Raw genomic sequence first — 23,717 nt, 5'->3', positions numbered from 1 at the left:
CGCACGAGCGCGCGCGAACGCAATCAAAGCAGACAAACGTGCGCACATGTTGCCTCTGGGTGCCACGTTGCCCATTCAGAGATGCGGACATTTCAAATGTTAAATCTGAAATGCATAACATTTTTTTTTAACAGCTACGCAAACCACTAATTGTTCATTCATCGATGCAACCATTCATGTTCTGAGCACATCTTGAAATAGAAGCTGTATTCACAGACCATTTGGCTCTTTAAATCGATTGCATACGTCTAACAACGGTGGCATTTTGTTGTTATTTCAGCTTTTAAAGAAAGTGGACATGCGTGGCATTGCGCGCTGTCCAAATACAACAAGTCGATCTTTCACTCCTCTTTCTGGTCCGGAGAAGAGCCATCGCACAGCACATTAGCCCGCTGTGTTTTTTCTTTTCTGCTCGGGGGTGGTGTTAATGACGAGGCTGTTGATGAGATTCTTTCGCGGGAGGATTTGCGCAAATCCACGGAACGTTGCCGTCTCTCCCAGCCGCTCGACGTCTGTCACTTTGCGTCTGCGCCACGATGTTTGGAATGGGACCCCACTGGCTAACGGCCATCAGCATGCAGTCATGTAATCCAGAATCCCGTGCTCTTACCCCTCCCCACCACCGTCCCACGCCACCACCAGCCCCGCCCCCTCCCTCCCGCCGCCAAACGATCCCCTCTCCGCTCTTTCTGCTCCCCTGTGAAAGGCCCCCCCCCCCACCCACCGTCCGTCTCACGTCTCACGCGGTACGAACTCCGGGGGGCCATGTGCGAGGCTCTCTCCCCCTCGGGCCGTGATGACACACGCGTGCAAGCTGGCTGGCTGGCTCGCTGGCTGGCCGGTTCGAGGAAGGGAGCGAGTGCTGCTATGACGCTGGAAGACGGCGAAGGAATCCCGGAATCCCATACGGGCGCTTGCCGCCAATGCTCGGTCGATCGCTCGTTCGTTCGGAGGGGATTAAGGAATGTTTAAAAAAAAGGAGGGGGGGGGGGCGACTCGTTTGATGCGCGCACATTTAAAAAAATAACATCCTCGCGCAAAATGCCACGGAGAATAGTTGATTGTTCGCATGTGCTCATCTAGACTAAACAGTAAGAGCGAAATAGATCTAATGCAAGATGTGAAACACCATAGAGACAGTTGTTTTTGCTGGTAATAATAAATTCGACTCTGAAGCAACAATTCAGCATAATATTTTGCAGGCCGCTCCAAACATGTTTTCCATTTAAAGGCACAGATTTGGCTGGAGAAGTTTTATGACAATGTACGGTGCAGTCTACTACAAGCCGACTTACACACCTTAGTGGCTTCTCACACATCTAAACATATTTATTTACACGCCACAACAACGATAACAATTTAAATTTACGCCGCTTCTAAAAGCAACTGCATCTCAAGAGGCTTTGCGAAACGTTGCAGGGCACTAATCACATAGTGGCGAAGTAGTGGTGCAGCGGTACACACACACACACTGCACTCTGAACCTGACCACCCGAGTTCAATTCCCCACCAAGGCTAACAGAAGTGCTGAACAATATCCAATCTGGTCCTGGGCCACTCGTTTTCACCAACCAACACTGACCGGCAAGGTGAAGTATGGCCAAACAATCGCCATAATTGATGCATTGTGGGGAGACCTTAACCCAGCAATGGATTGACAAAGGGCTGTAAATTACCTATCAAAGTCTGAATGATATATGGGACATTGACTAAACGATTCACATGTGTAATACACATGGCGAGAGGTAGGGCAGTGGTTTACATATCACAATACGATTTACTGGCAGCCCGAGATAAAACAGCAGGACCCTCAATAACGAGCTACACAAGTTCAAATCCTCACTTTGGCTGAAACAACCAAACAAGCATCAATCACCAGTGACTGCCCTTCACCAACTAAGAAGTCCCATGGAGAGACCGGCTCCTACAATAGGAATGAGCACCCTCCGCCACTGGCTCGCAACGGCCGAGCCAAATGAGCGGCGCACCCAACGTTCGTTGGGGAGCGTGGGGACGATTCTAAATTGTGTGCTTTTTTTTTGTTATTTCTGCCGCAGCAGATTTCCACCGAGACCTGGGGCTTGTGACTCGGGTGTCAGCTGTCTGGCCAGGATGTGTTTCCCCTTGTAGCGGGGCCAGGCTGCAGCCGTGCCGGGACCATCGAGGGCAGGACGTCTGTGGCCTCGCAGCCCTGGCTCAAGCCACCGCGCACCCGCGCTGTACGTACGTACTTGTACGCTGAACTTCTTTCGCACCCTACGTAGCCAGCCACGCTCATCGGAGGTGCGGGGGTGGGGGGGAGGTTGGCTGCGTGCGGCGCGAGACAAGTTCACCGTACGTATCGCGCCACGCGGCGCTGAGCGATCATAAACCGCACTGTTCAAAGTCAACATATCAGCGCGTGAGGGAGAATTCGTCGGAGAGCCTGCCCCAGCAAATGACATTGTTACATAAGAACTTTTTTTTCATGATTTTATAGTAAGTAAAAAAAATCCTGATGGGATTGGAGTTTGTACGATGATAGGATTTAAGTAGATATTAATCGCTGGAGTTGGATTTTACAACCGCGTGTCAGATACCTGTCAATACGTTTGATATCTGTCAGAAAACACTTGGGGTATCTCTGTTATTTATCTTAATAGAAAAAAATCACACGCGCGCATATATATAGATACACTCCTGCACCCATACACACGTGTGTCCAAGCACACCCATACGCATAAGGTCAAAACAAAGTGGAATCATGTTCTTTTTTTAACAAGCAATGTATTGTGCATTTGCACGAACACGGTAAAACGCTTTTCGGCTGCATACAGCGTCTAAATTCAACCGCATCTCAAGACACTGTCTAGAAACAGCGGGTGTATTTATTTTATTGAAAGAGGCAGTCAGCCGTCGGCAGAGAAATGAAAGGTATCCTCCTGAGCCTAAACTTTATCAGTGGCAGGGAGTCAACAGCACGGGGAGCAGGGGAACATTCTAGACTATTCACAAATCCAGTGATAGAAAAAAAGTAAAATTGTGAGGTCTTTGTTAAAATGCATTAAAATGATAGCCAAGTGGAAAAAAATGTAAGAAATATAACGTGGAAGCTTGCAGTGATACCGCACTATATTGAGTTACTTTAACGAGGCATTGTATAGTGATATAAGACAAAGCGACCATTGATATGAAACAAATAATTCAACTGGATGATTTTATCTCACGTGTCACTACCAGTATCTGCGTAACATTGCATTACGGTAATTGAATACAGTGTACTATCAAACCGAGAGGCGAACTTCAAAGGAAGGACGTTTCTCACAGTTGTTATTTAATCCATCTTTTTGAAACCCCCCAAAAAATGGGTCCAATGCTTTTTTTTTTTAAATATCTGTTTCCCTTCCGAATGTGCCTGCATTTCATACAACACCAAAAGCTAACGACTCTGACAGTCGAATACTCAAGTGGGTGGTTGAACCTCACCGTCCGCAGACTGGGATAAACTACACAATGTGGTGGGCGATCCTTTCAATTGCCTAACAATTGGCAATGTGTGTATTCGAAATAGAGAGGCAGAAAGAGGAACGCGTGGATTGGAGAACAAACGCATGTTAAAGACACTGTTCTAACAGTTACGAAAAGGAAGTGCGCTGGGCTAAAAGACATTCAGTCGGATAGACGATGGCTGGTGGTCGAGACTAACGGTGGAGTAACAATCAAGGGAAGGAACGTACGCGCACTGGAGAGCACGTCCACCGCGGAGATGGAGCGAAGAATTGGGCTCGTGTGCAGGGTGTTAAGTGGGTTGTTCCTTTGCACACCCATGAGAAATGGCGACAGCCTAGGAAAGCCTTCATCCAGCAGTGGAACGATCATAGCTGACGACGATGATCATCATTGAGTACGTCCCACGGTCGCGTACAACCGGTAGCATAAAGACGGCGTCACGTAATAAAACACGAAGAGCCCCAGCGCTAATACTGGCTATTGGCAGCTGATTATTACAGACGATAACACGTGTAAAACACGCAGGAAATATTACAAGACACATAAGCGCCTTCAAAATTAAGAATAACAGTCGACGGTACTCGAAAAATCATTGTAATAAAGCGTGTGGAAAAATGTAATAAAAACATTACTTTGGCCAATGATGCAGAAAAATAAAGTACAATTAAGCCATGGGTTTTAAGATGAGGAACTCTATTCTCTATGCCTGGTTTAATATTAATTCACTCCCCTAGTGAGTAATAATGTTTTTAGCTGGACAGGACCCAGACGACTGCACACGAGACCAGCGATTCAACTTGTTCTGAATATTCTCCAGCAATAAAGCGATGTAAACAAGCAAAAGCACGCGTGCCTTAACTATTGCAAGGGAAAAAAATATTTAGTCACACTGCATTGGCAGTGGTGGACGAACACAAGTAACACAAATAACAACACATTCATCAGCAACACTGTTGGCCTTAAAAAATATATAGATATAATATGCCACGTTTTAGGCAATGGTCCGTCTTAATAGCACGTAGAGAGGCAAGAAAGATAATGGATAACAGTTAGAGACTATTCGAATTATATGTTTGTGTTCGGCTTGTTGTCCCCCAGCACGTACGGTGCGAAAGAAGTTCAACATACAAATGTTTCCTGAGAAACAGGTTTGTAAATTGGCATATGAATAGTTCCCATGGGATGACACTGAGTAAAATAAAAATAAAAACCTTCAATAATGAAACAATTACTTGAAAGCACTCCTGTTTTCATACATTTGTATTCTCCGCCCAAGACAAAACAACACAAAAATAGCCTAAAAAATAAATCCCTCAACTACCACTACTTTGTTTCACACTGCCCCTCAGTTATCTTTATGGATGTGGGAAAATCTCGAATTTTTTTCCGGCTAAATTCACCCGTGAACGCTGCTTCCCGTCACACTCATTCCCCGATCCCCGCAGTGCGCCGCTAAATGACTTCAGCCATTTCAGCGGAGTTCGCCAGGATAGGTAGCGTCAGTCGGAAATCCCCGACGTGCCACGCACATACACCGCGGGCCATCGTGGAAACGGAGCGGGTGCAACGTTATAGAGTGTCCCCGTCGCGCGCCAATCCTGAGGTAACCTTTTGTCTCCTGCCCCAACCTCTTTCTCCAACCACAACCCCATCCTCCTCCTCCTCCCACCATCGCCCCCCCCCCCCACCACTCTCACTCCCTGCAAAGCCCCAATCTGCCCCCCACCCACTCCTCCATCGTACCCCCCCCCCTCCCTTCAACCCTGAAACCACCCCAGAGTTTCAGAATGGAATCTCCGATGTGATAAAACGCATCTATCATCGCGGCCCCTGCTATCAGCCTCCAAGATCTGCAAGCGAGAAGTACTGATAGCAATGGCTTGGGAACGTGGTGATGCCTACAGCTTAAATAAAAGATAAAACCCAAGGGAAACGATTCATGCCATTTCCAGCCTTTAAGGGATATTGCTAAGTTGTTGCCATGGTTTTGTTTAGGAAATATGAGAAACGAAGATGTACACACGGCCGACGCGATACAAAAGGAGGCGAGCCTGATCGCACCTCTCCCGCGTTCTCCGCGTGCACGCACCACCTGGCCGCTTGCGCTCTAAAGTCGCTGAAAACTAAAACCCCTCGCTCCGCCGAGCGACAAACGAGGCACACATAGCACAAAATTATTAAGCGTCTGCGTAAGCACGTTCGTGGGAGACGCTGTCGCGCTTTAACGGTTATAGAGCACTGGCGGGCCTGGTAATCAAGAGCTCACCGGTTCGATTCGTACTCCCGCCGTGGCTGCTGAAGCAATGGGGGGGCGAGTTTCTAAACCCACCCCTCCACCCCCCCCCACTGCTTCTGCCTACCGAGAACACGGCTCGACAACCTGCGGATCTTGAAGGACTGCTGCTTCGTGACACGTTATCTATTAAGGACCAGCACACCGTCTCGTATTCACGTTGCGTTACAGCTCTTGAAATATTGGGTTTTTTTTTTTTTACAGAATTCGAAAAAAAATGTCTCTTCTTGTTATTTTGTTTTCTGGCCCCTGCACTGGAAGCACAAGCTGGGGTCGTCGCAGTTAGTCGACGGCTGGCCAGTCGTGTGTGGTGGGGTAAAGTGTGGGTACTCAGACGTCTGTCTTTCACAAGCGCACCATTTTCTTCTTTGGTTCTTTCGGTAAAGTCACGTAGAATGAGAATAAAATAATAAAATAAAACAATAAAATTCTCACGACGTTTCGGCCACAGCACAAGTGGCCTTCTTCGGGTGAAGGAACAAAACTGTCGGGACGACAGAGCTTTGTTTTGTTCCTTCACCGGAAGAAGGCTACTTGTGTTGTGGCCGAAACGTCGTGAGAATTTAATTGTTTTATTTTATTATTTTATTCTCATTCTACGTGACTTTACCGAAAGAACCAAAGAAGATGAATCCTTGCAGTCACGAAAGCTTTAAATCGAAAGTGCACCATTGTCAATCCACCGCTGATTGAGGGCCTCCCCATACCATGCGGGTCACAGGGATTGTTTGACCATACTTGACCACGCTGGTCAGTGTAGGTTGGCGAAAGGCAGGGGAGCATAGACATCTAATAGAAGTACATTACGAAAAAATGGGTTTTGTTGTACTGCCCCGTGATATTTCTTATATTTTTAAAACAACAGTTAAATGATCAATTATTATACATAAATACATTCATAAACTACATCGAAATCAATCTCAACAGTCTTTAGAAATTGCTCACATTTCAGTTTTTACAGAGGGCTTGATCGCCGGACCAGGGGAAATCCCACACAGATGAAGCGCACCCTGCGTGAAATCCGATCAATGCGCTGAGTAGACGTTGCGTTAATAGCTTGGCAGTACGACGCGTCTCTACCACGACGCATCTCTACCACGACGCATCTCGAGCCGTCTCATCACTGCTCCTCGGCGCACGCTCCGATCTCCTGGGCTCCTGCGGCCGAGATATTTCAGCGTTGCCGTAGACACAGTGCATCGCCTCGATTATAACACATGCATACTCCTTTATTGTCTTCCCCCCCCTTTTTTATGTAAACTTAAAACACGCGACACATTTCGCAAACAGCTCGGGGAAGTCGCAGAGTCAATTATACCAAACGCGTCCACACGTCCGAGGCTGTTTGACGCAGGCCAAAAAAAACATCGACGCACTTGATTTGCAAACAAACACCGCTCTCCCTGTGCCCATTAGCCCGGCTTGCTTGAAGCACTTTTTTTTTTCAAATTAAGTGGCCCTTCTCCTCCTATCAAAGCGTTGACGAATGAGAGATCAGGGCATTAAGGGAGCGGGCGGGTGGGTGGGTAGGTGGACGGACGGTGGGGGGGATGCTCCTAGATGTTGAGAGTTGGCGTTAAGTTGATGCTCGGGGCTCGCCTCCTCCCTCCCTCTTTGGCGCCCCCCGGTTTTTCTGAATGTCCTCTGCCATTATGCGCGATCGTGGCCCACGGAGCTCATTTGCAGGCATAATTGAGGGGCGATTGCGGTAATGAGCGACCAGGCTACTTCAGGAGAGGACCGAGCAATTATCTCCGTGGATTTTTTTTTAACAGCCTCGCGAGAAATAAAAAAAAAATCCTAACGTAACCAAAGCATGTGAGAACAGCAGTGGCGATGGCCGTGGTGGCGGTGGTGGCGGTGGTGATGGTGGCAGCGGTGGCACACGATAAGAAATGTTTTGGAGCTGACAACAACAACAAAAACGGTGGTGGTGGCGGTTGCTGGGCCCAGAATCCCTCAAGCGTCGCGCTCGCACCCATTCATGGCTAATCGCCACATGCAACTCCACGTGCAATGAACTAATTACTGCCCTAACCCGAGCGAGATTGTCCCGAGCAAAAGAAGCGCCTTTTGGAACAAAAAGCAGAAGAAATAAAAAAAAGGCTTGCATTATCACCCGAAAGGCTTAATTAACACGTACAAGCATTTCATTATCCGCTCTAAGGGTTCCAACCATGTTCGCGCGCAGGCGGGAAAAATTATACGCCCGAAATGAACAACCAAAATTAAAAAAAACAGCAGGAGAGGCATGCAATTCACTCGCCGCGTGCCTGATATGATTCACGGTGCCTCCGCGTTGTGTTATTTTTGGATGGGCTATGCTAATTTTTACATTATTCATTGGACGAGCCTTTTTTCTCAAATGCAAAACTAAGAATATGTAGCACCTAATTGTCTTCTGCAGGGTTCGTGTCGGCACGTGATGTGCTCGTGGACGTTGGTGAGGGGGGGGGGGGGGCTGCGTACGTACGTGTACGTGAGAGCGCGTGTCTATTTAATTGTCGTACGTTGTCGATGTGGATTTCCTTTCTGCGCGATGGGTCACACTGCACCGACGAGCTGGGCCGGCGGGTTTCGGGCAAACAAAGAGAGGAGTCTTGCGGGAAGGCGCGCGCCGTCTCACGTCGGGTGTAAGGTTCCCGACTTCCCTTGCAGTCGTGCGCGCAGCGGTCGTCGGGTGAAATGTTTGGGTTAAGAGTCGCAGTTAGGAGGCCGGAGGTGGTGGTGGTGTTGGTGGTGGTGGTGGTCGTGTTACAAACACCGAGGACCGACGCAATTTGGTACCCACTCCGGCACTCCTTCAGGACTCGTCATCGCCAGGCCACGGCACCACGGATCACGTCAAAAAGAAACTGGCGGCGAAATCTAGACGGCCGCTTCAAGCATGGATGTACTGTGTTGAACTTCTTTCGCACCGTACGTAGCCAACCGTGCTAGTCGGAGGTGCGTCCTGCACTTTGACCCAAATTGCTTGAGGCTACGGGACGACAGACGCACCCGAGAGACGGGAGAGTGACAGCGCCCGCGGTCGAGACTAACGGCGGAGTGGCAGCCGAGGGAGAGGAGCGCAGCCGAGCGGACCTCCACAGCGGAGATGGAGCGATGAAACCAGCTCGCGCACGCGCGCGGGTGCCAGATGGATTGTTATTTACATGACAAGAGCGTGAGAGATGGTGGTGGATTGAGGAGGCCTTCATCCAGCAGTGGATTGATCGTGGCTGTCATTGATATTGATGACGATGATCGGACACCCTATTGGGAGGGCATATTCAGTTTCCGCAGCCCACGCGATTGCTAAAAAAATAAATATATTTACGTGACACAGACAAACGTCTGCTGGTCCGGCTGACCACATCGGCCTCAAATCGGCAATCCATATGTGCAGTGGCTGAGAAAACGTTCTCCCTATAGACGCGGCACTTTAGCATGAGCCGGAAAGAGAGTACTTCAGGATAAACTCTCAGAGACATTGAGCAAGTGTCCCTTTAAGGCACGGAGACAGGGAAGCCGCGCTTGCTTGACGTACTCCAGGGTAACCTTTCCGTAACCGGAGCGCAGCAAACGCTGATGAGTCCCAAAAGAGACGAATCTCACGTGCGTGAATCCTTTTCCTGAGACTCCCTGTGTCAAGTGTCAAATGCCCCGTTGGCAGCATTCAAATTCGCCCTATTACGTGCGGATCCTCATAAGACAGGTATTATATAAATCTTTCCCAAAACGTGAAACGTCCGTGCAAGAGGGCACGCGTCACTACGCCTGTACTGTACCCATGAATATCGTACGCCACGTGTTTGTGTTACGTCGACAGTGATATATATTGCTTTAAAAAAATACAAGGCGGGTAAACAGGATTTCACAATGGATATTAACCAATAAATACACTCGCACAAAGCATTTACATTTTTCAGTAGAATAATCTTGACGCCTAATGTGCTTTACTCTATTACATTACATGACTATTACACAAACGTAGGACTTGTGCATGAGCCAGAAATGTTGGTGTCAGTTTATTGTGGACACTTATCACATTGAGAGTATAATTACGTATAATTTCTTTCAATAGATCTTTCTGAAAAATATAACAATTCCCACATATATATGAATATTATATACTGTATAAATGTTTACAAGAATAAAAGTGGCACGTCTGTTCGTTCACTGTGCTATGAACAAGGACAACCTGAGTGGGAAGTGGATTAACAAAAATTATTTAATTGCGCAATCCACGTCGGTTGTTTGACCATACTTCACCACTGTGGCCGGTGTGTGGGTTGGTGAAGGGGGATGGAGTGGCCAGGACCGATCCGGATATCACTCGCCACCGATGTCAGCCGTGGCCGGGAATCAAACTCAGATCAACGGGTTCATCGGGTAGTGCGCTAACGATCGGATCCGTCCTCCATCGTCAGTCCTCATATGATCATCGCCATCATCACACCATGACCTATCGACTGCTATACGAAGGCTTCCCCCAAGCTGAATTCGCAGGAAATATAATCAGCCCACGCGTTCGTATGAATCCTTGCATCTGTTCGAACGCGCGCTGCTGACGTCAATGTGTCTAACGACGCGCCGTGATTAATTGAAATTCAAACCTGTCCCCCGACGAGGTGCAGAATAAGGTTTTTTTTCTTTCTCACCAAACACCTAAAATTTGTCCTCGCCGCGTGACCGTGAGCGAACGCGGCGAAACGCCCCCGCGGCCGTTGTTCGTCATCGCCGCGCCGTCACCGGGACTTGTTCGACCTACCCGCCGGAACGATGATGGACTGTTAGTAGCGGCGGCGGTGGCAGCAGCAGCAGCAGTAGTAGTATTATTATTATCCCTTCACGCCGCGTGTTAAGACTAGAAAAAATCGCCGGCGTAGCAGCGGGGGGATGTCCGCGCAGCTGCGTTGCGAGAGGGCGAGCCGGGCAGGCCGGCACGTGCGTACGTACGGGCCGGACCGGCCGGCCGGCCGGACCGTGCGTAACGCACCCCTCTCATTCAACCCCACGGCGTTGTTCGAGGGTAAAGAGGTGTCACCAGTGTCACAAAGGCTTTCGCAGATCGAATATAAGGAGGATGCGGGCGGGAAGTTATTTACAGATGACTACTCCCTGCCGCCACCTCCTCCCCCGTTCCCTCCCGCGCCGCTGCCGTGTCCTCTCAACCCTTCTCACATTCCGTGCCCTACCTCAGCCATTTCAGACCGAACGAACCACCACCACCCCCACACCCTCCCACCTCCTTCTTTCCAACAACCAAATCAACGACCATCTACCCGATCCCCCCCCACCCCCCCCGTGCTCCCCACTCTCCCTCCTCCTCCCTTCCCTCCCACGTCTCCCTCCCACGGCCCTCCCCTCTCATCCCCTGGGCCTGTCAAGCCGTAATTGATGATGTTTTGCGATGACCTGTCATGCTTAAACAAAACCCCCCACTGTTAGTGGATGATAGAAGCAAATTAAATTTCCAACCTGCAGAGAAGAGAGCTGGTTAAAGGTCCTTTTTTTAAAGGCAGATCAATCTGAATGCATTTCGTGTGATCCAAACATTTATACTCACACACAAAAAAAGAGATTGTAGGCTTAGGTTTTTTTTTTAATGCCTCTTGATTTGCCGCATTGTACATATTCCAGACGGAGTTAGCGTCGGGGCGTCGGGTGGCCGTGTATGCGCGCATTGCCTACGGTAGATGTGCGGTGACGGATGGGCCTGGCGAGCGTGTAACATGGGTGGCGGGTAGCGTGGTGACTGCGAGAGCCCTTTAAGAGAAATTCGCTAACCAGACACAAAATACGAGCAACGCCACCCGTGCGGTCGCTCACAATGCCCGGCTCGGCGTTGCGCACATTGCCAACGCTGTGCTTCGCTTGGGCGGAGAGCTGCCGTGCGGCGGTTGGCCTCACCACGCACGCTACGAAGCCGGTGACCTAAGTTCAATTCCTGGCTACGGCTGACAGGCGCGGGGAGCAATACCTGAACCCATGCTGTGCACCGCTTTCACCAACCCGCAACCGATCCTTGTGGTGAAGAGAAAAATGGCCAAACAATTTCCCCTCGTGGACCGTCAGAAGAACCTTTGTCCAGCAGCAGATATACAAAAGGGCTTTTACTTTGTTTTACATTTGCCTAACGTCACACAGAGGCAAATAATTGAATGTGGCATTTATTTCCCTCTTCTTCCCATCGTTCAGTCGATATATCAAATCCACAAAGCACAGTAACCACCCCAGCGAATATCCATATGCGTGTACGTATCAGAGGGCACGTAATATCAGATACCGCGGGGTCTGGCTTTTGGCAGATATCGAGGTACGGGCAGGTATATGGTGTATGCCTCGGTGTAATATGTATTACAATTCTTAACTCCAAATGCACCCGTTGGAAACGTGACGGCAACGGACGTTGACAAATGGGAGCTTGATGGGGGAACGAGATACAGAACGAGCAGCCGAATCGAGGCACTTTAACTCGCCGCCGTCGCCGCCGCTGCTGCTGTTCCCGGTGTCCGATCTGAACCGAGTTGTTCACCACGTTTGTAGAATCGTCTAAGCAAAGATTCTACCCGCCGGTGGGGCGGGGGTTCCACCCCTCTCGGTCTTGCAAAGCGGACGGAGAAAAACGTCGAGCGTCGCTCGCGAACAATTTGCGGCGAGTGAAAATGCTGCATTCCCGACCCGAAAGCGCCCAACGCGATTCGCGTCGCTCACGCTCGCGCGCTCTGCGTCCCGCGGGTTGCCGTGCTCTCGTCGGCGCTGCACGACAAAAATGACGACGCAAAAAAAAGTGGAAACCGCACTCTTTGCACAAAAGTAACCTCGTTAAAAAAAAAAACCCGGTCCTTTGTGGTAGCTTTTAATACGGGACTTGACGGGGGGAGAGGCTGCAGCACAGCATCTCATTCACCGTTACTGAGCCCCCTATTGAGCCAACCTGAAGTATGGTCAAAAACAACACACATGACCAATACGGCATAATGAGACCCTCATTTACAATCGTGACGGGTTTGGAATCGATAGTTTCAGAAATAATTCTTTTACTCTTAATCATTTATTTTTCGTACATTTTTTTTCCAGGACAAACGCATTCCAATTTGCTCTCAGCATCGCCTCCAGAGACGCAGCATTCAGAAATCTCACGAAGCAGTACACCCCCATGAGCCGCACAATGGCCCCACGAATACAATTTCTCACAACAATTCTGAAGTATCTTTCAAATTGGCCCCTCCACACTATCCATGTAGTAGGGGGCGTAAAATCCTCACAATCTCTGCTATGATATTGTCCCATGACAGTAAACCCAAAACTGTGTATATATGTGAGCTTAGCAAAATCAAATGCAAATCCAAATTTAATATGATGGGGGGGGGGGGGGTGGGACTGGGGGGAGTTCTGCTGTCAGTTATCACTGGGCTGACACCATCAGTACTGCACTTGAGAAACGAGTTTAATCACGGGTGGCAGAAAACCCAGAATCGATATCAGAACCTCAGCAGTACAAGCTCAGTGTCTCTGACCCCCTCTAAGCCTGCTGGGCTCGAATCTTCTTGATAGGCCAAGTAAAAGATAACCTGCGCCGAGCATCCGCAGTGGTGGGTGGAATTGAGTTTCAAGCCCGGTGGTGAAAACGCCGGGCTCGAAACCGTGCGCCCGGGGGGAGGGATTCGCCGCTTGCTGAGCCCGGTCAGACGGGAGCGATTTGTGCGAGCTGACACGGCACGCGAGGAGGCCATGGGCGTGCGAGCGCGAGAGTCGAGGCTGGATGCAACCCCACAACCTCCCCGTACACCCCCCCTCCCCCCCTCACATGTCAGTGAAATCCACCGATTTGTCCTGGTGCAAGTTGCCCATTTTGTTTCTGGCAACAGCTCTACAGACAACTACACACGTTCTGGCCAGTCTAACCATGTGTCACCTCAACCCATTTCCCGGTAATTCACTGACAACAGCGGAAGAGGCCTTTATCCAGTAGTGGATAGATCACAGCTGATGATGACGGTGGTGAATATGATATGGGAATTTGGGGGTGGAGCGGTCACACAGTGGTTAGCACGCCGCGCTACGAACCCTGAGTTTGATATCTGGCAATGGCTAATACCAGTGGTGAGTGATAATCTAGAACGGGCATGAATTCACCCCACCACACCTCCCCAACTCGCACTGACCACCATCATGAAGTATGGTCAAACAAGCCCATGACAACACTCCCACGTGGGGAAGCCTTCATCCAGCAGTGGATGAACAAAGAATCGTATTTTTGCCAAAAATAATTTCTCAAAACAAAAGGCCGCGTTTTCTACTAAAGACCTCAATTCCGCTCATGTCGGTGATTTAAACAAAAAAAAATGTTTGTCTCTTTCAGTCCCTTTGCCATTTTCTCCAGTCGTGAAATATTGTTCCCTCCTTATGAATGCGGGAATTCGCCGTGGACGTCTTAAAGGAGTGAAAATAAGTGTTCGGCAAAGCGTTGAAACACCGCGGCGGAGTCCTGCGCCGTGGCACTCGTGATTACCGCGAAAGATGAACGCGATCATGTGATACCATTCTTTAGCCGTGACCTAGGGCAGGCCACGTGGCGTTAAAAAGGGGAATGACAAACCTCGGCCTCCGTGAAGGATGGCGACGAGTGGTTTACAGTGCGTGGAAATCACGTAGGACGCACAATAGAAGCTGGGGGGTTTTTGTTTTGTAAAGATACACATCGTTGGGTTTTTTAGCGTAAGTGATTTTCCTCGCACATTAGCCAGCTTGTTTAAACTTCCATGTTGTGCCACTCTTCTGATTATTTCCATGGGGAACTGTGTCGCTATATAGGACACCTTTTACGTGTTTGTGATCGTCTTGACAACCAAGACGACTGATAAACAGCCACAATGCAGTTTAACACGTAGGTTTTCGCGAATAATATTATTCATGATGAAGGTTTTTGGGTTGGCTGTGTCGGGTGGTGGAGGGTTACGATACATTTTTACTTATGCAATCTAACCCAACAAACTTTATTATGAACCACAATGCAAGCAAAGTTTTTCTTCTGCGTCGAGCGAACGTCCACGCAGGAGATGGGAGAGTGATAGCAAAAATTATTTCACGTGCGGGCGCTAGTTGGATCATTACATGGCTGAAAGGCGAGAAGTGAGCGGCGGATTGGGGAGGCCTTCATCCAGCAGTGGATGGAACATGGACAATGGTGGTGATTTTAATCTGTCGCGAAAGCGATTTAGAGCTAAATCGATGGTGCACATCTGAACGAGAGTGACAAATGAAGCTCTTTTCCCGGAAGAGTATGACATTGCATCTTGAACCACAGAGGAAAGCTGCGAAAAACTCAGCTGCTTCCATGCCATGTATTAGAATGAATTTATGCAAATTTTTACGTGAACCCGACACCTTTTTTTTGTGTAGAAGCAAGTTAAAGAAAATAAGAAAAAAAAAGCAAAGCAAAACATAAACGGACATTGCTTGCAGGATGCTTTTAGCAGAGTGACCAAGGGTCCATATTTTTTCCGGAGTGCAGTGGAAAGGATTGCGGCAACAGCCATTGCCCGGCCACGGGCGATAAGATTAGCCCAACGTAAACATCTCGGCTAATTGTCATCGCCCACCCTTCATTTCCCTCATTTGAGCATCTCAACAATGCCACGTTTTGTTTTGGCCATCGGTCGCTGCGCCCCGGGAATAGAAAAAAAATGGCCGAACAACGTTCAGATCCGCGCACGACAACAAAACAAGATATACTCTCTCAAACCGGCGACCGTTGCCATTTGTTTACTAAGGGGTCAATCCCTTTCCCGCTCGCTCTTACGAAAATGAGAAAGAGAGAATTCTACCATCATTCAGAAAACTGGAGCGTTGCTGGCAAGCAAAACATGTTTTCCCCCGCCCTTCTACCGAACGGAGATGCTCCTGTAACAAATGGCGGTTGAAGAGGTGGTGCAGCGGTCAACGCGCTGCTCTGTGCCATGAACCCAAGCGACCCAAGTTCGATTCAAGATACAGATTATTTCAGTGGCGAATAAACCAATCCCATTCACCAACCGGTAATGACCGGCGTGGTGAAGAATGGTGGAAAAACCCCCTCATGATCAACATGGAGAGGGGAGGTCTTCATCCATTGGTGGATTGATTATTGCGGGGATTTATCGTTATATTTGAATTTGTAACAATGTTTACCTCTCATTTTGCTGATGGACTGTTGATGCGTTTAAGTAGAGGTTTAGTTATTCACAGCGATTCAAGGAAGTGGCACAATTCAGAGTCGCGGTTTGGTGTACAAAATTATTATATTTTTTAAGTGAATGTATCGGCCACTAGTGGCTGCAGGGCACATGTGACACCGTTACTCACAACGGACAAAAAAAAATCTTCATAGCAAAAAAGTTATTTCACGTAGCCGAAGAATTTATGTTAATCGATGGATCGCGGACGCCGGTATAAAAAAAAAAGTACGAAAAAAATCCCATATTTTTCCGAACCTTTGGCCCGCAAAAGGATTTCTCAAATTTGCAAAAGAATCCTCTCATGACTCTGCGTCAAAAAAAAAATCACTCAGTACTTCCTTCACTTGGAAAGACCACAACAAGGAGGCGGCAAGGAGCAATAAATCATCAGGCACATTGACTGAAAATGCCGTGGTGAGGCAGCCGACTGCATACGAACGCCCCCAAGGATTTTTTTTTTTAAAAGCCCAAACCACGTTGCCCTTGATTGAGAACCACTGTATTAAACCAGCAGGGTGCCCTGCCCCTCGGGGGCAATGAGCAATTTCTAGGAGGGCCCTAATTTGTACGGGACACACAATTTTTGGTGAGATCTACTTTCAAACTGATCCAACCGTCTGCCCTTTCCCTCCCTCTTTCAAACCCCATTTAGCTCAGCATGGACCAAATCGCGTGCACGCTTGCGTGAGCCCCCCCACCCCCCCCCCCCCCCCAAATGGCCGTCCAGGTGGCCCGCTTTCATCCGGAAGATGTAACGTCATGCTTTCCTTGAAACCTCACGTCAAACGCTGCACACGCGAGGCCACCGCCGCCGCCGCCGCCGCCGCCGCGTTAAACGCAAACAAGGATAACGCTGCGATAATTGGACACTTTTCTCCACGCCCGCGTCATACCCGCGTCGCGCCCATCGGCGTGTCGAAATCAGACTCCCGCTTTTCGACTGATGTAACCTTGCATTCTGCGGGTGTGGGCAGCGCGACGATGCCGGGGAGCCTTAATTGCTGGAGCTTGTCGGAAGACAAAACGCATTCCCGCGCCCGGTGCAATTAGCCAGTGGCACTGCCTCTGCTCTCTCCCCAACCACCCACCCACCCACCCACCCCTCTCGCTCTCTCTCTGAGAGATTGTGGAGAACATTTTCCCCAGGCCCAGCAAAACAGAACAAAACGCAGACAAAACACGTCTGGGGCTGTGAGTCGCCGCATTGTTTTAAGCAGTCCCACCCGGTCTTTTGCCGAGTAAATACGGCCACTCAGTAGGAAACTATTAGCATCGGCCAGACCTCGCGCGCACGTACAAAAAAAAATAAAAGCAGAATTTAAGCCACTCGGTAATGCCTTGCACATTGCGAAACGAGAGAATCACGCAAAGTGGGTGCTTGTACAGAGCAGGCCAGAATAAGTAAGTGCCACCTAATAAATAAATATATGGTAATTGGAAATTGTAAGTTGGTTGGGGCCTAGTGATGTACGTACGCACTTTGAACTTCTCTTTCACCCGCACATAGCCAACCGGTGCTAATCGGAGGTGCGGGGGTAAAAGTCGCAAGCTAGGCAGCTAGAGTTCTAGCTTGACACTCGGAATCATCTTAGTTTAAGGCTTTGTGCCACGTGGCTTTCAAGAAAGTGAACTGAGGAAGCTCCCAGCAAGTGGGGCAAAACGCCGGACATGGCGCTGAGCAGCACGACCTGCAACACACGTCGGAGAGCTTTTCTGCTAACCTTGCTTCACTCTCAATTTTCTCACACGGCCGGCTACATGCAGTGCAAAGTAAGTTCAACATACACACAAGCATACGATTTTGAATATACTCTCAAATAAATAAGGATCATGATAGAACAATCTGGCAGATGTGTATGGCAAAAAAATAAATAAAACATTGTGGGAGGGGGTTGCTGCTGAGCATTATTGTATGAACAAAACACAAAAAAACTACTTTACAACATCACCCTAGCTCCTGCGACGTCTACATACTCCTGCCTGTCTCGAAAGGGGTATGTAGGGTGGCAGCATCACCATAAACTGCTCTCTGCTGAAATAACAATTAAAACGCAGCGATCCTTGGTCTCATTCTTCTTCCGTATGGCTTATGAGTGATCCTCGGTGCTGATTATTAACAACAACAAAAAATTCACCGTTTATCCACATTTTAGCATCACTGCGCTTCAGGGGTGGTCTCAGCCCATCAGCAAAACTCGGTAACGAAGGGGCCTCTGGGTCTGTGAGAGGTCCCAGCGTGATACCCGGGGTTGGATTAATGGGTGGCTATTTCACCGTTTCTCCACACCACGCGTAGTCACAAGTTTGGGAGCGCATTGAGCGCTCCGCTATTTCTTTGGCCTTGGATACATTAACTGCCCAACATTCTGGCACTGAGCATGACTCCAAGCCCTAAGCGGTGGCTGGTGCACAATAGACATCGCTCGCACAATGATGCATCATTTGCAAAGCTACAATCCACTAGAACCCCGTGTATTCCACTTAATTGAGACTGAGGGCTCTTTGTGTACTTGGAAATCTCACGTTTTTACCATGGCTTAGTTGGGAGCAGGGGTGGGGGAGAATGGGGGGTGGGGTGGGAGGAAAAAAACCGTTGTATTATATATTTAGAAGCAGCAACTAATAGCCTCGCATGCATTTACATTGAACACTTAATTGCAATATGGGTAACGTATTGACATCGAAACATAAACCCGCGTCTATCGCATCGCTTTTTGTAGGCTGACACAATTATTTAGTTCAAAGTGTTTAGGAAACTCCGCGGGCTCGGGCAGAACCCGTCGCGAGAAGGGGATGGAGAACTGCGGTCAGGACCGACGACAGAGCGGCAGCCAAGGGATGGAACGTGTCCGAGGGTGTCCTGCCACTCTCAGGAGATGGAGCGATGAAATCACGCTGGGGGGATTACTACAATTGTAGAATCGTGAGAGATGGTGATGGCGTGGGGAAACCCTCATGCAGCGGTAGAGTAGTCATGGGTGATGATGATGATAACACGATTTAGGAGACTTGTTTCTTTTAAATGTATTTTTAAATATAATTTTCTCAAGGTAATAAACATTGTAAACTATAAAGTTCTCCACAATAAACTTCACATGAATGCTCTTGGGAGGCAATAAAAAAAACACAGAATACATGGAGAGCCGAGGCTATTGACGTGAAATGGCATTGGTTCAGCGAGTTTACAATTCACAAGTAACTCAGCTGCCCGTGTTTGGGGGACACTTCTTCAACATTTTACCAATTTCCATTCTATTTGACGTGCGCCACTGTAAGAGCAGACAATAACAAAGTAACGCCGTTTATATTTTGAATATACAGAGAGAGAGTGCTCGCTGTAAGAGGATGCTCTGTCTGCCATTTAATTCACAACAAAAACAAGACAGAGTGGGTTTCCTGCTGAACTGAGTGCAAGGCAGTCAGTGCTCCCTAAGACAATGGTGGCAATTCCACATTCCTATGGCGGGGTTGAGTTCTCCGAAAGAACAATTGCTGTTCACTTCCCCACAAAGTGGTACTAATTTTACTCTCCCTCGAGGAGTACCTGAGTTGACCCCTAACTGGGATGTGAACTCAGGGCCTACACCTTGTCAGCAGTACATTCTACTGCTGTGCCACCCAGCCACATGACGCATAGTTTGTACAGCCCCTTTCTCATTCCGCTGCTAGTTGAAGGCTTCACGTTACCATGGTGATCGTATTGACCATACTTCACCACGCTAGTCAGCGCAGATTTGGGTTCCAGGACCAGCTTGGCCATCTCTCACCACAGCCGAAAGGCTTTACAGGGATTCCAGGTTCACAAGACACTGCGCTAATCATCGCGCCCACCGCTTTACCCCCCAACGAGCGATACAGGTAGGCAACATATATCTTCTGCTTTAACGCAGAGCGTTCCACCTTCGCAACCTCACCCCTGTGCATCTCCCGACAGGTAAGCACGTGAGAAATGCCGGCAACCGGCTGCACAGTTGTCTCTTCCCGTGAGCTTCCCAATTAACGCGTTATTGGCTTAGAGGCGAGGGCTTCTATTCCAATGAGCGAGCATCCATCACAAGCCCCCTCGGCTGCAGGACCCTAGCCCACTGGGTGTGCACACCCCCACCGCTGTGCTCTTTCTTCCCCTAACTAAAGGAAGTTTTGAAAGAATAAGTGCGCTACACATCACCACCATCACCACCACCACCACCACGACGACTCCCCGCCTCCCCACTCACTCACTCACTCACCCCCAGCCCTGGTCCCCGCCCTCCACCCACCCAACCACAGATCCTTGCTGCTTTCATTCCAGCCTCACATCGCCTGCTATCGCCGCTAATGAATTTGTTAAAAATCCAACCGCGGGGTGGAAAGGGAAGAAAAAAAAATCGGCGAATTTTTTTTGTTGCTTTTCATATATTTTCTTTTATACATATATAAATAAAGATGGATATCCTGCTGATATCATAAGAGATGCCGCTTCCACCCCCAAATTCATTAAATTGTAACGTCCGACTGAAATGCTAAACAATTTCCCACAGTGTGTCATCCTTTGGTGTAATTACGCATCCAGTGCCACGTGAATTACCAATATATAAAATATTTGACAATCTTTAAAAAAAGACTAATTATTCAGATGCGTGTGACCGCTCTGAAATGTTAATGTGAATCAATTCAAAAAACAAAGCTAAACATCTATCATTGTGTAATGTGTGTGCATTCTTTCAGCTTCGTGAATTAATTGCAAGCTAAAAAAATACCGACTCGTGCCACCAAACACATTAATAGGCACACATTTCATCTCCATGCATATTATGAATTAATAGTAATGTTAATTCTTGCACAATAACTGTAGAAAAGCGTGATTATGTACCTGTAGATATTAGATGGAGTTAATTTGTTTAAATACTGAGCCCACCGACTGGCTGAAGGTTTTCGGATTGTATCTAATACATATAGACTTTCGTGATTGGGTGACCGAGTGACGTAAATTATAATGTTCTAAAAGAGCTAGAAAACTAAAATTTGACATGCCGTATAGTGGAACACAAAACAGCCATCATGTAACATTCTGTTCTGCTCTTGATTTGATTCAACTGCCATTCCGAGAATACAAAAATATTGGGATGGGAATGTGCTTTCTCATAGTGCTGCTATGTCTTCACTTGAAGCGATCTCAGAAGTAGTTTGGTGACATGTGCTTCCACGGATCACACTCTTAACATGGGGGCGTTTAGATCGCCGAATGGACGCCCCCGCACATCACGACGCAAAGAGCATATTTGGGATGACATCGGGGAAAAAGACACAAAACAAACAGAACGGTAACAACGCAATCACGATGGGTAGGAGGTGACAGCAGCGAAGGAGCATTTTGCCTACCGACAGATGCTGGAACAGCCAGGCGCGCATGATGTTGGTCGCAACTTTGGGGAAGATTCCACGTTTTTTCTGCCTCTTTTTGTCCTTGTCCGGATCGTCATCGTCTCCCGTGCCCTCGGAGGCTACACTGTTGTCCATCCCGTCCCCTGCGGAAGCACGCAGCACAGGACAGAGTGAAGTTTAGTCTTGGAAGCTGCTCCGCATACTCTTACACACACATTTTTTTTTTTAAGCATCACAACATAAAAATAACAACGCATGGATTTTTTGCCAATGCCACGCCTGGGCAAAGGCCTCTACCGACGCAGCATCGGTCACGGGAGCTGCCTGACCATACTTCACCATCCGGCTTGGTGAGGGAGGAGGAGGTCCAGGTCGGCTTCATAGCCCAGTGCGCTAACCGCTGCGCCACCGATCCATCCCCACGGTCATGCAGTCGACAGACAGTGACCTTATCTGAAAGCTTCCCTGCAGGGCTTTGTTCAGACCCCTTAACGTGGATTGGAACTGGCATCGTCTGGAACCAAAGGCAGGGACGATGAGCTATTGCGGAACAAACTGCGGCGAGTCATGAAAAAAAAGTGTTCATTTATTTTATCTTAAAGCATTTTCTCTCATACAGAGCAGCGCAAAATATTTGTACCTACTGAGAACCGGTACAATGAGTAAACTGTTGCTCCAAGAATCAATACATTTCAATTTGCACCATTTTCAATAAATGCTGCATCGCTGCCTGGGTGTACTGCTAGAAATCAGTGAGCTTGGATTTGTGGTCATATATATCATTTTATATAGCTATATACACACACATTCGGGAGTGGAGCGGCGGTGCAGTGGTTAGCACACACGCTGCACGATGGTAACTGAACTCACTGATCTGAGTTCAGTTACCAGCCGCGGCTAACGTCAGCGGCGAGTGATACCCAACCTGGTCCTGCAACCCCCCCCGCGCCCATCCCACCCCCACATCAGCAACCTTCACTGAACAAGATGGTAAAGTATGGGGGGGGGGGGGAAACCCCAAAGCTACATTGGTATAATTGAGAATGGCAGGAGCAAAATATATATATAAAAAATGTGCTCTCAATGCACCTACCAACAACATGCTCGAGTTTTGCAAGCAGGGTACAATTTCAGCTCCTTCACCACAAAGATCGCCCCTCCCCCCATTCATGCTAACCTCGGTTAGAACGTCGCTCGTGCCAAGATAGATGGCTGCGTTAAAGTGTTGCCAATAACTCCATGCAATGTGCATCTTGGGGGGGGGGGGGTAGGGGGGGGTCAGAGTTTACGGTGACAACGCTAACAAAAAAAAACTCGAGGGAGCCGGGGCTGGGAATCACGTTAGTGGTCTGGAGTGGCCACAACAGAGCCATACTGCTTGTGTCATCTGAATTGGGCACACCTATTAGCTAGCCAAATGTGTAAAAGAAATGGGTCGGGGTTACATTTGTGAAAGGGCAGCTCGATAAGTTTCAGGAACATGTCAATTGTTTCGCATTGATTTCCGCGCAGAAAAACGACTCGTGCCGCACACTGCCTGGGAACAAATTAAACGTGTGTGTATATATATAAAAATATATAAATATCAAGGCAGAACGGCGGCGCAGTAGTTAGCGCACCGCGCTCTGAACCCGCCAACCTGAAGTTCGATGCCCGACCACGGCTAGCTAACATCGGAGACAAATTCTCTAGGCAGGATAAACTCTGGGCGAGAGCTGCGTCACAGTGGTCAGTGCATTATCCTAGCTACCCGAGTTCGATTCTCAGCCATGGCTAACATCAATGCCAGTTGATATCTAAACCAGTTCTGGGCCATTACCCCCCCACCCCCATCGCATTTCAGCAATCAGAACTGACCATCGTGGTGAAGTATGGTCAAGCAACCCCCCATGACCGAGAAAGCATGGAGAGGCCTTTACCCAGCAAAACGCTTGTTGTATATTACATTCATATAACTATCAAGCGCATACCGTAGCACAGTGTGAGCTGCTGCATAGAGACAGTGCTAGGGAATGCAAGTGAGAAATTAAGCAACGGGAAAACAGTTTCTACGCAAAAAAAAAACACAGAGCTAATATGAATGCGCCGTGTATCACTGCAATTTACATACAGCTTTCATTTAAAGGCTATAACATTTATGTGGCTGTGCTGGGGCAGGCGGGGGGGGTGGTGGTTTGTGCATGCATGGCAGAAAGCATTACGGTGATCATGCTGGGAAATGTGTGCTTTGGCGTGCGCTAATTCGACCGGAGTCTCCGTGTTTAGACACCGCGAATTAAGAGCGCGCATGTTTATGCCTCCGTAGCGCAAATCCCACGTGTGACGACGCGGTTTCAACCTCCTGGTGAAATTTCCCCCCCCCCCCA

At 48.5% G+C, this 23,717-nt stretch overlaps 1 pseudogene; it reads right to left on the bottom strand.

Annotated features, from left to right (window-relative positions):
• Positions 1-23,717, bottom strand: part of LOC116947347 (homeobox protein Meis1-like) — a 146,484-nt pseudogene that overhangs the window by 43,942 nt on the left and 78,825 nt on the right.

The sequence above is a fragment of the Petromyzon marinus genome, chromosome 29 (genome assembly GCF_048934315.1).
Source record: "Petromyzon marinus isolate PM22_M1 ecotype Great Lakes invasive population chromosome 29, UKy_Petmar_22M1.pri1.0, whole genome shotgun sequence".
In the NCBI taxonomy this organism is placed as follows: Eukaryota; Metazoa; Chordata; class Hyperoartia; order Petromyzontiformes; family Petromyzontidae; genus Petromyzon; species Petromyzon marinus.
This window is presented reverse-complemented; position numbering and strand designations above follow the sequence as displayed.